Raw genomic sequence first — 16,017 nt, forward strand, 5'->3', positions numbered from 1 at the left:
ATAATTTCAATCTCTGGGCTCAGCCCAAGGAATTCCTAGAAGGTAATTTATCAGGGTGATAAATTATCTAAGATATGTATTTATCTATAATGTATTTAGTTAGATAGTTGAACTACTCGAACTGACCTCACGGCAGTTAAGCAAGACTGAAGAAGCGCAATTCTCCAAGTGAAACTCACGTGTGTATGTGTTTAGACAAAAATATAAAAGTATTTACGGTGCAAATTTCGTCTTATTTCTCCTCCTTGCCTAAAAGAAACAGTGTCCATGCCGTCTATACACTTGAAGAGCCCTGAATTATCAATATAAAAGGGAGAAGGAAAAATGTCTTTCAAAATATGGTTTGTAAATCTTCCATGCTAAAGAGTGGATATGAAATATAAATACGAAAACCATCACGATAAAGGACTGAGATAAACGGTGTGTAGTCACCGTATAGGTAAAGCCACATCTTTAATGGTAATACCCTTAGAAGAAAAAAGTATTTTGGATAGTTACCCTTTCAATACTACAGTTTTCATTGATGACAAAAAAAAAACATTTCTATCATACTTTCAATAGTTTTTTTTTTGCCTCTATATGTAATGGATGTAATGAAGTATAAATTGTAATATCTTATGTAATAACCTACTAGGGTCTGACTAAGACCCAGTGTGATCTTTCTAATCCTTTTAGCGCTACTGCTCACCAAAACATTTGCCTGAGACACATGCAACTTCAATCAATAGATGGCGCTGTAAGTCGCCATTCTTACGGCACGTCTCAGGATAATATACTACAGTTACTCAATCTTTATTCCATTTTCTGGGGATTTTAGGCTACTGACACGTAGACCTGCCAGTCGCGGTTCAGCACTTGTCCTAGCTGGACGTGACAATTTTTACTTCAGCTCGCAAGACACCAAGCCACCACCACCACACCCGTCCATTTTGGCGCTTTGATATATATTTCCCGTTGTTTTTGATGGCGTTGGAAGGCATTTGGTACATCTGCTAACTCCATACGTGTGTTTACATTGGACTGTTGTGCAGAAGCCGTCAACTGGGGGTGTCCGCTCTCGTCTCTTAACTTTTGAGAGACTTTACCGGTAAGTTAAGGGTCTCGCCACCATTTTTTTTTTTTTTTTTTGAGCCATATTCTGATTTTTTTTTTTTTTTCCACCAAACCCATTTGTCTGGGGGTGGTACGTCACCCTAAATTATGGGTATGTGGAAGCCATTGTCCACCGCCAGCATTAGGGTACGGGTGTGTGGGGATTTGGGGGGGTGGTTAGTGACGATCGTTAGCGTGTGAATTGAATAGAAATTGACAATTTATTCAAATTCATGCAAATGGTTTGACGACTTTTGGGCTTCTTTCAATCCCTTTCTGATGAAAGTTTACTTAGGGTTTGGCGGAAAGCTTTTGGAACTAGTTTGGTTAATTAGCTAAGTGGTGGTTTGCTCGTTAAAGGTTCTAATCGACGAATCAGGTGGCCGGTTACTTACAGCTTTGCATAACCTGGCTGCTCCAGGTTATTTAATGAGTTTATTATCCCTGTGGCTTGTGGGGGGGGGGGGGGTGTTTGCTTCCAACACTTCGTAGTTTATCCCTTTCCATCCAGATGTCACTCAAGTTCTCGTTTACCAATCCTCCATTTAATAATGTCCGTTCAATTCGTATCGTTTGCTTTTTGCGCCTTAGTTTTAGTGCACATTAGAGCTGTCTTGTTTCAGCGTTTCCTTAATTTCATTATCAATATAACGAACCCCAATTATTCTGAGTCTTTTTAAGTAATTTACTCCAGACGTGTGCTAGAACAAAATACACATGACGTTTCCCACAGTTTGCTCTGTATATACTTAGTTTTTGGCTAATTTGATCTTTAAATACATAGTTTTTGGCTAATTTGATCTTTACATACCTCGTTTTTGGCTAATTAGCTCTTTAAATGCATAGTTTTTGGCTAATTAGCTCTTTAAATGCATAGTTTTTGGCTAATTTGCTTTAAATACATAGTTTTTGGCTAATTTGATCTTTATATACTTCGTTTTTGGCTAATTAGCTCTTTAAATGCACAGTTTTTGGCTAATTTGCTCTTTAAATACATCGTTTTTGGCTAATTTGATCTTTATATACTTCGTTTTTGGCTAATTAGCTCTTTAAATGCATGGTGTTTGGCTAATTTGCTCTTTAAATACATAGTTTTTGGCTAATTTGATCTTTATATACTTCGTTTTTGGCTAATTAGCTCTTTAAATATAGTTTTTGGCTAATTTGATATTTATATACTTCGTTTTTGGCTACTTTGCTCTTTAAATGCATAGTTTTTGGCTAATTTGCTCTTTAAATACATAGTTTTTGGCTAATTTGATCTTTATGTACTTCGTTTTTGGCTAATTAGCTCTTTAAATGCATAGTTTTTGGCTAATTTGCTCTTTAAATGCATAGTTTTTGGCTAATTTGCTCTTTAAATACATAGTTTTTGGCTAATTTGCTCTTTAAATACTTCGTTTTTGGCTATCAGCACAGGATTTTTATATAAATCAAAAAAGCTTTGCACATCTCTTGGTTCATAACCCCGTACACTAGTCCTGTACATTTACGGTCAATTCATCTTTCTCTTCCTAGTAATGTTATCTTTTACGCTCAATGATTTTCTATATTTTGATGACATGCACAATGATTCTTAGGGCAAAGTTGATCATTTATCAAAGCCCAAACTCTCTCTGCACTCATCATTCCACCTGTATTAACGAACAGCAGAGTCCAATCTTCTACAAGCTCATTACCCAGTACTTTAACAGCATTAAATTCCCCCCTAAAATAAGTTAATATTGCTTGGTCACACAGTACTTTGAATGTCGTCTTGCGTTAATATCACCAAGCAAGACACAGGCATTTGTACATAAACATGGTCATCCAAATCCAGATTTAAGTTAGGATGTATATAGTCACAGTACATAGAAATCTCACGTATAGATCGGCTCACACACAAAACTAAACCCATTCTGCTTGTTAACACCAATTCAACTTGTACATTTTTCCTGAAAGTTAAGTCCTCTTGTATTGGTTTCTTTTATCAGAAGGTAAACAAAAACATTGGTAATTACGCAAAATGCGTTAAACTACCATTTTCCTTTTTGCCTGTTTCTAGTACAGCTTTATATAACATCCACATTATATACACCAGCGCATAGACATAAACATTTGTGGTCTTAGGAAGATTTATACAATCCATTTAATGTCATTTATGGTCTTCCATATTCCTTATATACAGCTGAAACTAATTTGTTCACAAATTGCTCCATCACATCTTTCGCTCGTGTTAATGTCATGTACTTCAGGGATGTAATCCCACATGTGGGATATATATATCTCGCTTCGTGCCCACATTTTCAGATCCCCCAGAGCGAAGAGGGTTTTCGCTATTTATCATTCTCTCTCTCTCTCTCTCTCTCTCTCTCTCTCTCTCTCTCTCTCTCTCTCTCTCTCTCTCTCTCTCTCTCTCTATCTCTCTTTCCCGCCCTAATCCACCTTTCGATGTTCACAAAGACCAGGAGTTCCATTCAAATGGTCTTCTACCTTATTTTTTCCCCTCTAAATGCCAGAGTTTCTTGCCGGAGTTGAACTCCACCACATCACTGAGTTTCATTGGCCTTACCTTCTTGTAATGGTTTTCGGTGCAGCTCTTTCCTTCATTTCGTGTTATATTCAACGTGTTCCATTTTCTCCTCCCACACCTTCTCCAAGTGGAAGGTCGCGTTGTCTTTTTCTGTAACTCCTCCTTTGTTCATCTTCGTTCTCCCGCTGTTCATGTACAACCTCTGGCCACTCGCTCCTGTTGTGGTCTCTTACTGCAAAATTGTCGAACCAGCATTATAGCCTCTGCCACAATTGTATCAAGATGGCGTAACACATCCCTTCACACTGTTTCATTTCCATATTCCAAAGAAATGTACATTTTTTTAACGTAACTGGCACCGATATTCACTTTGGCATTTCCAGGCCATATGGACCCCCCCCCTTACAACACTTGTAAAATAATCTGTTTAGTAAACTTTTAAGTTCTCTCGTACCTTATTCGAGTTGAATATCTTGTGTAAACTTCTTCCTTCATCAAGGCTACCACTTGGTTCTTCTTTTCACGCAGGATTTCATGTCGTTTTGCCCACACGAATCTTGTATCAAGGAAATCGGGATCCAGTATAACCAGATACATTAATACAATCGCCTTGGTGTGTTGTTGTCATGGTGTGTCGTTCATATCACCACCTCAAACACTGTCTTAATGACTGTATTGCTTCAACCCCCAGCCATAATCGGATAGGAATAATTAAGACTTTAAAAGCTTTTTCTTGTGCTGCCTATCCCAGCTTAACAGGCCACAGCAACAGCTCCCACAGCACGTCATGCTTAAGTTACTTTTGAAGTTCCACCTCATCTCCTACCTGAACTGTGTTGTGTACCAGGGTTCTTTCTCGTGACACTGGTTCATTCGATCATCCTACTGCTTCGTTCGCTTCCCAGTTGAACTATTATCCTTCTGCTTTCGTTTACGTCTGCATTATTTTTTCCTTCCTGTCGTTCTGGAACTCATTGTCACTTCCTTCACTTGGCTTCAGCAGCTGCAGCCTCGTCTTTTTTTTTTTTCCCCTTCCGACTAATAATTTCTTGAAATCCATCTTGTCACCTCTGTTGTGGTTCGTGGATCATCTGCTTCTGATTCGGTACTGAAAAACTGTTGATCGTAATCTAGGCTTTTTTAATATTTTATTGCAATTCTTTAGCCAAGTTCTTCTCACGTCTTCTGCCCACCACTTGGCCCCACACTTGGTACCAAGCTTTCACAGCTGGCGGAGACAATGGGAACTTGTGTGTACTTTGAATCCACTTTGGTCTCGCCAAAGGGCATTGAAGTAGTGTAGGGTCATCTAGAGCGAAAGACGAGGCATGTCTGACCAGCTCGGTGGGGGAGTGTCCACTAGAATGACAGTTAATAACCAGTAAACACCAACCAACACCTGGCTACACCATTCCACACCATAGCCAACCCCGGGTTGACATAGCCAAACGCACAAACACACGCTTGGAGATTCTAAAACACGCTTAAGCAGGTCAGCCAATACGAGCAACGTTTTCGAAGACCATAAACGTTCATCAGCGCTAACAGTAATTGATTTTGCCACATAAACGAACCTATAACAAAATATTTGAGAATGAACTGGTGCGTGTTCTGAAATACTGTGAAGGACCCAGCTCAGTTCCCTGTGGGGTAACAGAGATGATCCAGCACCTTAATTAGTCTACCTGACTAAGTTGTTAGGATTGGATAATAACATTTGGACATCTCGGAACGTTTTTAAACTCATGGCACTTGGCGCACGTTAACCCCATCCCAAAAAGTTGCGGACGCTTTACGAATGTGTGAATTCGTGTCGACTTGTGGCACTGATAAGATGCATTTGTAAGGTCATGGGGAGAATGGTTTAATAAAAGGCTTCTTAAAATCACGGAATTTTTAAAGTGATTAATAGTGCGCTTTCCGTAAATAGGCACAATGGATCATGGAATCATTTTTATAGAATTATATTTTAGATTCATTCTCGAGAAAATGATTTAATTGGAGTAATTTTTTTTACTTTGAAGAAGCCTTTGACATATGGCGAAACTGAATCTTCAAGTAAACTTTATGCTCTTGGTTTGAGAGGTTATTTACCCATTTGCATCCGTTAATTTTTAATAGAAAACATTTTCTGTGAAGATGACAGCAATTGGACATTTGACGTAAGAAAATGTTTTGTCGCAAGGCAGCGTTCTGAGCCCATAATTATTTAATATCAATGATATTCTGTCCAGCTCCCGTCCCTCGAAATCTTAAATACTCTCTCTTGTTAATTATGTAGTGAAGCAATCCTGCCATAGTGCACAATTCTCAGCTGAACTGGTTTAATCCTTGGAGATAAGAACCCCTTTTCGTTATAACGTTAAATTCTTCGGTTTGTACTTTGAAGATTAAATTGGCAATATTACAATATTTGGAAACGTGTGATTAAAGGCAAAATATTCTCGAATATCTTGTGGGTTCCTATTAGGAAGCCGACAGAAAATAGTTCATAATGGTCTACAAGTTCCATTTTTAGATCCAGGTTAGACTATGGCTCCCAGGTGTATACTTCAGCAAGCGATAATATTCTGTTCTCTGGGGAGGTTGGGATATTGTACTTAGGGGAGGCTGGGCGATTCTAATCTGGGGAGGTTGGATGTAACGTACAATAAATTATTGCAAATATGCGTTAGTCTCCCCGAGTGTAATGTAGTAATTAAACGGAAGTTGAAACAAATATGTACACCTCCTCACCTCCATCTTTGTCGAGATATTAAGAAACGCTGGATAACTTTGTCTTTAAAGTCAAGGCATGAAATGAAACGCCAGGGTTAAAACTGCCCATTATTCAAGAAATAAGATAACAAATGCACATTAATAGAGCACAAATATTTACGTTAACGCTCAACATTCCACATGAGATTTCAAACTGGGAGAGAGCGCTTTCCTTCACGCAGTTGGACTATAGAAACATGATGGTTTATTCAGGGGGACCAATTCCATGACAGTTTACAATGTTACACTCCCGACACGACTTGTATCTACCTCATCTCGACTAGGGTTGGGAGGAATGACCACCTACAATTACCTCTGATTGGTCGAAAAGACTTGATTGTCACGCCCACATCCCGGCTGTGGTTGGCTGGGGGGGCCTAAGGTACACCTGGCTGGTGATTGGGGGGTGAGGCGCGTGTGACCCTTTCCCCAGGCCTGTTGACCTCGTAGTTGACCCGCGGCTACTTGTGCCTATCGCCTCGTTGAACAGGACGACCAGCTCGTCAGCTAAGACGTCATCCTAGGCCCTCAAAGTACACTTAACTCGGCGAGAACTCGCGTCAGAGTGAACTCAATGGCCAAGCGATTGTAAAATTGAACGCAGTGGTTCTTGGGGAAGGAAATGAACGCGCTGGACAGTGAGGTACACCAGGGATTTCTTAATAATGTTATAACAGAACATTTGTTCAATGTTCACTTCTACAATGATGGCACCAAGATGGATGAATGTTTGTGCAAATGCTATTTGCCAAATCGTGCATTTTGTATTTTTATATGCGGAATTATTTGCTGTTAAAGCCACTGATTACATAAGTTCAGTCACGTTAAAGCGGCAATTCTATTTTTTTTTTTAATTTGTCATCGGCTTTTAAAGCTATAAACTTTGGTTTTTAATTGAATGAAACTCGGGGCAATATCATTAATAAACTGAATTCATTATGTAAAACCCATCTTGATATGGATGCCTGGTCATCGCAACATTTATGGCCATGAACTGTGGCTGATATGTTGCTGGGCTGATGTATCGATATGTTCAATATATCCTATGTTCACAGTGAATATGTTCTCATTTTTCAATCTCAATTCTGCACTGCAACAGTGCATGATGATGTATGCCAACTGGATAGTGTTTTAGATGCCACTTTGATGCAATATCTAGAAAACACACACCTCTCTTTTCCTACAACGTATACATAAACCAAAATCGAGATGTATATGTTAATATTCACAGCACGATACGATATAGGGACTAAGTAAATTATCTTAAAAGGGTTCATTGGCAGTATAACCCAACAATGGTTTTTTTTTTTTTTTTTACTAATGTTGCAATCCGAAAACGGGATGTGGATAGCACTTAAGTATACGTTTTACAATATTGTACTTTAATGGTTAGTGTATTGATTTTGCTTCATTTATGTAATAAACTGAAATAATTTCATGTAGTTTGGTGTAGATATGTAATTATTGAAAGCTCCCTTCATGTACAGTTCAAACACGAAATTGCACATCGGCCGCATTGTGGTGGTAATAGCAACCGAAAACGGGTTGTAACTGAAATCATTTTTGCTAGGCTCAGTATTGGTGTGAAGATTTAGGAAAAACTCCATCGTGTACAGTCACATTCCCAGTGGAATAGATTTGAGGTTGACGGATATATGGGTAGGTTTCCAGTGTCTTAAGTTATACCTATTGAGTTAAAGGTGATTAGTTTCTGCACAGTATCTTGATAGACTTTTAGAATGTGCCGCTTGCTTTCCAAACCACATGGTCTAGGGTGCTGTTAAGTGGGGTTTGTTTGATGATTGAATTTTACTTATATGAACTACTGTTAATGTATAACCCAACATTTTCCCTCCACTTCATAACCATACCATGATTGAGGTATTTGATATTGAAAAATTGGTTTTATGAATGATGAATGAAAATCCCACACTTTTAAATCACAACGTCTACATGAGAGATCATAGAAAAATGCATCTCTACAAGTGGATAGATTAACAAATATTCTTTATATAGAAAACAGCTTGCATGTTGGTTGTCAGAAGTGATGAATAAAGACTTAGCATGAGGTAAAATGGTTGATTGTAACATTGGGCAGAAATGTTTGGTCGACACGTTAGGTAGAAGTTGTTGGTAGCAGCTTCTGAAAAAACTAGTGCCATCTGCCCATGGCCTGTTGAAGGTGAGGCACTTTAGGCTAACTAGTGGCATTGGAGTTCACTAGTTATGGGGACTTTTGTTGAGGCCTCCCCATTAAGGGAGTTTCCAAAAGGAGTAGGCATCAGTTATAGATAAAATAGATAGCTTGTAAGTGATGTGATTTAATGTCAATGAGCAAATAGATGTGACTTGCCTTTATAATGGCATTTAGAGCATTTTTCAGTTGGTTGAAATTGGACCCATCTTTTGTGTATGGAAGGAAAATACAAATTATTAGAATTTCACTTTTTCCATGCAGGGAAAACTGACTGTTAGCAGTGTGGGAAAATTCTTTCTCAGAGGGACAGCCACCTCTTTTCCATAGTGAAAATTGCCTGTTGCTTTTTTATGGAGGGACAATCACCTTGTCTCCCATGGAAGGAAAATTCAAGTGTCATTTTTCGTGAAGGAAACTCGCCCATTTTTTCCCAGAAGGGTAAAATTATCCACATTTTTCTGAGAAAGTTTCCTTAGAGCAGAAAATCACCTGCTCTTTCCCATGTGGAGAAGTTACCCACTCGTTAACATTGAGAAAACCATATAAACACCTTTATGAAGGGAAAATCACGTGATTTTTTTACATGTAAGTTAGAGGAAAATATGTTAGTGTCAGATTGAAAGCTTGCATTATATGTAGGTGCTTCCAGAAAATTTTGGATTGTGATTTTGCCTTAATGAATTTTGATATCGATAAATTCTAAGGAATGTCTCGTCAGATTTATTGATTTCTTTCAAACTATTCTACATTTCCTGCATTAGCGAGGTAGCGTTAAGAACAGAGGACTGGACCTTTGAGGGAACATCCTCACCTGGCCCCCTTCTCTGTTCCTTCTTTTGGAAAATTAAAGAAAAAAGAGGGGATGATTTATTAATGAGTGGTTCAATTTTCAGGCATGGAGGACTTCCTCCTTGCTGTACTTGTGCAAATACCTTCCTAAGGAAGGTCAAAAGGAAATGGAATTGGTTAAATTGGCAAACCTCCTCCAAATACTTCCTGACGAAGAGTAATGAATAGGTGTAAATTGGGTTTGCTTTGGTAAACACGTGTAAATCGGGTTTGCTTAGGTAAACACAAGTTAGGCTGGTGGAGAGTTGGCCTTGTTTTTTTTACATATTGGATTGATACCATCATTTGGTGAATGTTTTCAGTTGATACCACTTTCTCGTGTCATTCATAACCATTGGTCGTATCACATCAGAAATATCCAAGATATGAATTCATCTCCCACATGTGGTACCAAGTCTTTGTACTGTAAGTTGCCATCAGTAACCACACAACTGTGGTATATTTTTACAATCTGTGAATTTTAGATTTTATGGAATTTTCAAAATATTTCTTAATTTTATACTTGATAATGTCCTTAGGCTAATTCACCACCATTTTCTATACCTCAGCTTAATGTAGACTGGACATTTATAATCATGGTGTTCAATATTAATTTACATACCTATGTTCCAGATCAGCATGATGGCAAGATAATCTGCAGTCCATGGAAAGACGTTCTATGCAGCTATAGCTCTGCAACAAAAGTAAACCATATAGGTATGTACACTAGTATGCATGTACTGGTGTTTACCTGTCGTGTAACTACTCTCCCAGTCACTAACATGGAATACCCCTCGATGGTTATTAGCACTTTGTAATATCTTGTTGCTTGTATAAATGTATGCTACTTAAAAGTATAATTTTGAATTAAAATTTTTCTTGTCCATCTTGTAGCCAGTACTGTATAATGATACAATTTCCATGTAATAAACAAGTATCATTAAGCATGCTTAGGGCAAATAATTCAACATGCTTCTTTTAGTGGCATGAAATAAGTTGGACTTTGTGAAACTTGTATGGGTGCTTACACAAATTCAAATGTATTTTTAGAAAGTATAGATATTTATTCTAGTAACTGCCTTCTTTGGTAATATCTTTGCCTTTGATTAGAGGAATTACTTTTTACCTTAGTTCTCTGCCATGGCTTAAGAAGTGTGAACCTATCCTTTTGTAACGTTGTGGGCATTTGTTGCCAAAGTAAAAAGTCAACCTTTTTATAGCCTATGATCCCCCATTACCCTTCATTCTGCTGCCTTTTTATCTAGAAATTGATAATTTGGCATGTTTACAAGATTCCTAGGATTATTTTTGATTCTCCCACTGTTAGATATGATTGATATGAGGATATTTGATAGAGGAATTTGTTTTTGAAGATAGTTGAAAGTAATATGTATATGCTGATATATGTATATATGCTAATATTAAACAATATCTGTATATATGCTTTTAGTGGATTTGGATAATTTGTAAAATACTTTTATAAAAGTAAATGGGTCTTTATGCATATTTGATAGAGGAATTTGTTTCTGAAAATAGTTGAAAGTAATATGTATATGCTAATATTGAATATCTGTATATCTGCTAATATTAAACAATATCTGTATATATGCTTTTATTGGATTTGAAAGATTTGTGAAATACTCGTGTTTTGGTATTGGACATCTTATTCCCCTTATGACACCAGATGTTACCTAAGTTTCTGTACAAAACTTAGAGCAAGAGTATCCTCTAAGAACAGGTACCTTTATAAAAGTAAATAGGTATTTTTGCATATTGAGAGTTGCAGTCTCATTTAACAATGCTTTTGAGGAAATCTGAAAATAATGACAATTACATAGCAAGTGAAGCAAATATTCAGGGCCCATATCACAACAATTTCATGCAAATGACAGGAAAATTTAATGAAGGAAAATAGCTTGCACATTTATTCATTCAAAATTCCAGGAAACAAACCTGAACTTGGGAATGGAAAATCCATTTCGATTCATATTTGACAAGTTTAATTCATTCTCTCTCAAGGTTCTGGTCTTGGACAAAATTTCACATCAAGGCTGGACCTAAACACATTGTCCTGGGTATAATAATGTTGCATGTTGCTAATTTAGAGCTATTGACTGTAACTGTAAACTGGGTTGGATATTTATGCCGATATGATGAAAGAGAAGGGGGGGAATAATGCCCTTGTATGAACTTCTGGTAAGGTCAGTTACAAAAATGGTAATTTTTCTTGCCTTGTACCATTCATCTTAGTGAGCTTATTCAAGAGGCAGTTAAAAAGAATAGCTTGGATGAAGATGTCTGTGATAGAAAACATAATTCATGGCATGATGGTGGTACTGTCAGACAACAGTATTGATATTAGATTCATGCAAGCATACCAAAAGTCAAAAGTGCAGATCATTCAAGAGTGGATCAGCAAGTTTAGAAATTTTCAAGTTTTGAATGAAAGGGAAATATTGCACAAGTGGGTTTTGATAAATTTGTGGTTCCAAAATGGAAATCTACAATTGATTTTTGATACAGGCTAATGCCACTTTGTCCTGCATCAGTACATGATTTGGAGATATTTTCAGTGACACGAGTCCAACAAAACTCTTCAGTGGAAAAAATTACATGCATATTTACACAAAGGTACTATCCAGTGCTGAATACTTCACTCACCAAGTACTTTGGTTTATATCATTACCAACTGAATAATAATGGCAAAGATTTTCTAGTCTTTCTCGTTCATATACTTTAACAGACAGGAATACAAAAATGTTTAACCTTCCAAGTATCAAATAGGCCAAAGCTAAGGGAGTACATCATAAGGCACCATGTGTTTTCCAGGATGCCATTATTAAATTGTGTGGGTTTCTTGAACTACTTGGCTGTGCTGGGAAATATGGGGTTATGGAAAGTAGACTAAGATCTTGTTAGGTCTTGTGTTTATGGGGCCACTGTAGCCACTGTGCACCCTTGATGTTGATTGAAAATTACGTTGTTGGTGCAAGGAGTCAAGCAGGATGTCTTGAACTGATTGTCTGTTGATGTGCTGTATATGGTACCAGATGTCTGGCAGTTGACTGCAAATGCATCATATACAATTTTGGGCAATTGAAACTCCCAGGCACAGTGAATAGTCGAGAAGTGAATCTTAGAGCAGTTATAGAAAATAAGGACAGTGTTTCCACATCTTTTGGCCTTATTTTTCCAACTCTCCTGTTCAGCAACATTCAAAATGCCGTGGAGGATAGCACATCATTTTTGCAATGTCCAGGCAGCATAGAAAATAATTTATATTGCCAGGCTGGCAGAGTTGCATGTTTAACATTTAGTCATATGATAAACTAACACAAGTACTGCTTTACTGTATATGCATGTGTATAGTTTCACATCTACTTCTTTTCATACTTGATTGCCATATCCTTTATTAGTTAGGTAGCACCAGGAAGAGAAAGAATGATCACACTCATCCATTCTCAAACTATCATATATTGCACCAAAAATCACAGCTCCCTATTCTCATCCAGGCTCCACAGAACTTAAAAGGGAAAATACCCTAGATGTTTCACACACCCTGGTTCAGGCCATTGACCCAGTATACCACAATGTTCCAATTCACTCTTTCTCTCTCCGAGAAAGAATACTTTCCATGTATTCCCTGCATATCATAGATGACTAAAAGGTGAAGGAGTGGGGGCTGGAAATCCTTCCTTCCTGTTTTTTTATTTTCCAAAATATGGAAAGAGAAGGGGACCAAGTGAGGATTTTTCTAAGGCTCAGTCCTCTGTTTTTAATGCTAACCTCACTAATGCAGGAAATGGCGAATGTGTGAAAAAAATATGGATCTATTGTACTTGATCACCATTTCCAGTGTCGATGAGGAAGCGCCATGAAAAAAAGAATGGCCATGCACTCGTATACACATATATATATATATACGTTAACACCCATACACGTTACATACATATACATAAACAGACATACATGTACACACTTTTACATTCATACTTGCTTGGCTTCATCCAGTCCTGGCACTACCCTGCCCAAAGAGAATGCCATCGCTACCTCAGTTTCAAATATGTATCACCAGGAAAATGGGCAAAAAGAGCTACATCTGCTTGCACTTGGCTGTTTAATGCAGTCACAACTTCTTGCCTGAATAAGCCAACAGTCTATCAGAAAACAACAACAGACTCGCTCCCAGGCCGTCTAATCCTCAAGACTGCATACTCTCCCTTCTCTTCATAACCCTTACATTTACCTCCCTAACCACCCCATCCATAAACAACCATGGAGACATCACACAACCCTGCTTCAGACCAACCTTCACTGGGAACCAGTGGCTCTCCTCTCCCTACTCCTACACATACCTTGCATCCTTTATAAAGACTTGACTGATTACAACAGCTTACCTCCCACACCATATACTCTTACTTTCCACAGAGCATCTGTCAACTCTTATCATATGCTTTCTCCAGCTCCATAAATGCCACATAAAACGGTTTCTGAATATTTCTTGCACATCAGAGCAAACACCTGATCCACATATCTACCACTTGTGAAACCACACTGCTCCTCCCCAGTCAGAGTTGAGGGACAAGTTAATTTGAATAGAAAAAGGCTGACAGGAAGTAAAGTTTTATATATCTGGGAGTGGACTTAGCAGTGAATGGAACCATGGAAGCAGAAGTGAGGAAAGTTTGACAGAGGATATATGTCAGATGGGGCAAGAAGCAGGAGACCAAATTAGAGGTAAAAGGATGGAGTGAAAAAGAATTTTAGTAGTTGGTGCCTGGACATGCAGGAGGGTGAGAGGCATGCAAGGAACAGTGAATTGGAATGATGTGGTATACAGGGGTCTACGTGCTGTCAGTGGACTGAACCAGGGCATGTGGAACGTCTGGGGTAAAACATGGAAAGGTCTGTTTGGCCTGGATGTGGATAGGGCACTGTGGTCTCCGTGCATTACACATGAAGGCTAAATGGTGTGACCAAATGTGGCCTATTTTGTCTGTTTTTCTGGCCCTACCTCGCTGAAGGAGGGGGCAGCAATGCTGATTGCTGTGGGGCGGAGAGTTGGCAGGAAGGTATTGAAGGCAAGCAAGTATGAATGTACATGTTTATATATGTATGTCTGTGTACATATATGTATGTAAATGTGTATGTATGAATATGGGCATTGATGTATGTTTGTTTACGAGTGGATGGGTCGTTCATCCGTTTCCTGGCACCACCTTACTGATGTGGGGAAATGGCTAACAATTATATAGATTATATAAATATAAATTAATTTTAGACTTAATCAGTTTCCTGCGTCAGCAGGTAGCTCTAGGAAACATGAAAAATGACCCATCCACTCATACACACTCACACACATATGTATATATATATATTTTTTTATTATACTTTGTCGCTGTCTCCCGCGTTTGCGAGGTAGCGCAAGGAAACAGACGAAAGAAATGGCCCAACCCACCCCCATACACATGTATATACATACGTCCACACACGCAAATATACACACCTACACAGCTTTCCATGGTTTACCCCAGACGCTTCACATGCCTTGATTCAATCCACTGACAGCACGTCAACCCCGGTATACCACATCGCTCCAATTCACTCTATTCCTTGCCCTCCTTTCACCCTCCTGCATGTTCAGGCCCCGATCACACAAAATCTTTTTCACTCCATCTTTCCACCTCCAATTTGGTCTCCCTCTTCTCCTCGTTCCCTCCACCTCCGACACACATATCCTCTTGGTCAATCTTTCCTCACTCATTCTCTCCATGTGCCCAAACCACTTCAAAACACCCTCTTCTGCTCTCTCAACCACGCTCTTTTTATTTCCACACATCTCTCTCACCCTTACGTTACTCACTCGATCAAACCACCTCACACCACACATTGTCCTCAAACATCTCATTTCCAGCACATCCATCCTCCTGCGCACAACTCTATCCATAGCCCACGCCTCGCAACCATAAAACATTGTTGGAACCACTATTCCTTCAAACATACCCATTTTTGCTTCCCGAGATAATGTTCTCGACTTCAACACATTCTTCAAGGCCCCCAGAATTTTCGCCCCCTCCCCCACCCTATGATCCACCTCCACTTCCATGGTTCCATCCGCTGCCAGATCCACTCCCAGATATCTAAAACACTTCACTTCCTCCAGTTTTTCTCCATTCAAACTCACCTCCCAATTGACTTGACCCTCAACCCTACTGTACCTAATAACCTTGCTCTTATTCACATTTACTCTTAACTTTCTTCTTCCACACACTTTACCAAACTCAGTCACCAGCTTCTGCAGTTTCTCACATGAATCAGCCACCAGCTCTGTATCATCAGCGAACAACAACTGACTCACTTCCCAAGCTCTCTCATCCCCAACAGACTTCATACTTGCCCCTCTTACCAAAACTCTTGCATTTACCTCCCTAACAACCCCATCCATAAACAAATTAAACAACCATGGAGACATCACACACCCCTGCCGCAAACCTACATTCACTGAGAACCAATCACGTTCCTCTCTTCCTACACGTACACATGCCTATATATATATATATATATATATATATATATATATATATATATATATATTTTTTTTTTTTTTTTTTTTTTTTGCTTTGTCGCTGTC

At 38.6% G+C, this 16,017-nt stretch overlaps 1 long non-coding RNA gene across 1 annotated transcript; it reads left to right on the forward strand.

Moving 5' to 3' along the window:
• Positions 1 to 761: 761 nt before the first annotated feature.
• Positions 762 to 10,989, forward strand: LOC139767578 (uncharacterized). Its single transcript, XR_011717184.1, has 2 exons — positions 762 to 1,087; positions 10,020 to 10,989. It is a non-coding gene; the product is annotated as an uncharacterized lncRNA (long non-coding RNA).
• The last annotated feature ends 5,028 nt before the right edge of the window (positions 10,990 to 16,017 follow it).

This window comes from Panulirus ornatus, chromosome 62, assembly GCF_036320965.1.
Source record: "Panulirus ornatus isolate Po-2019 chromosome 62, ASM3632096v1, whole genome shotgun sequence".
NCBI classification, from domain to species: Eukaryota; Metazoa; Arthropoda; class Malacostraca; order Decapoda; family Palinuridae; genus Panulirus; species Panulirus ornatus.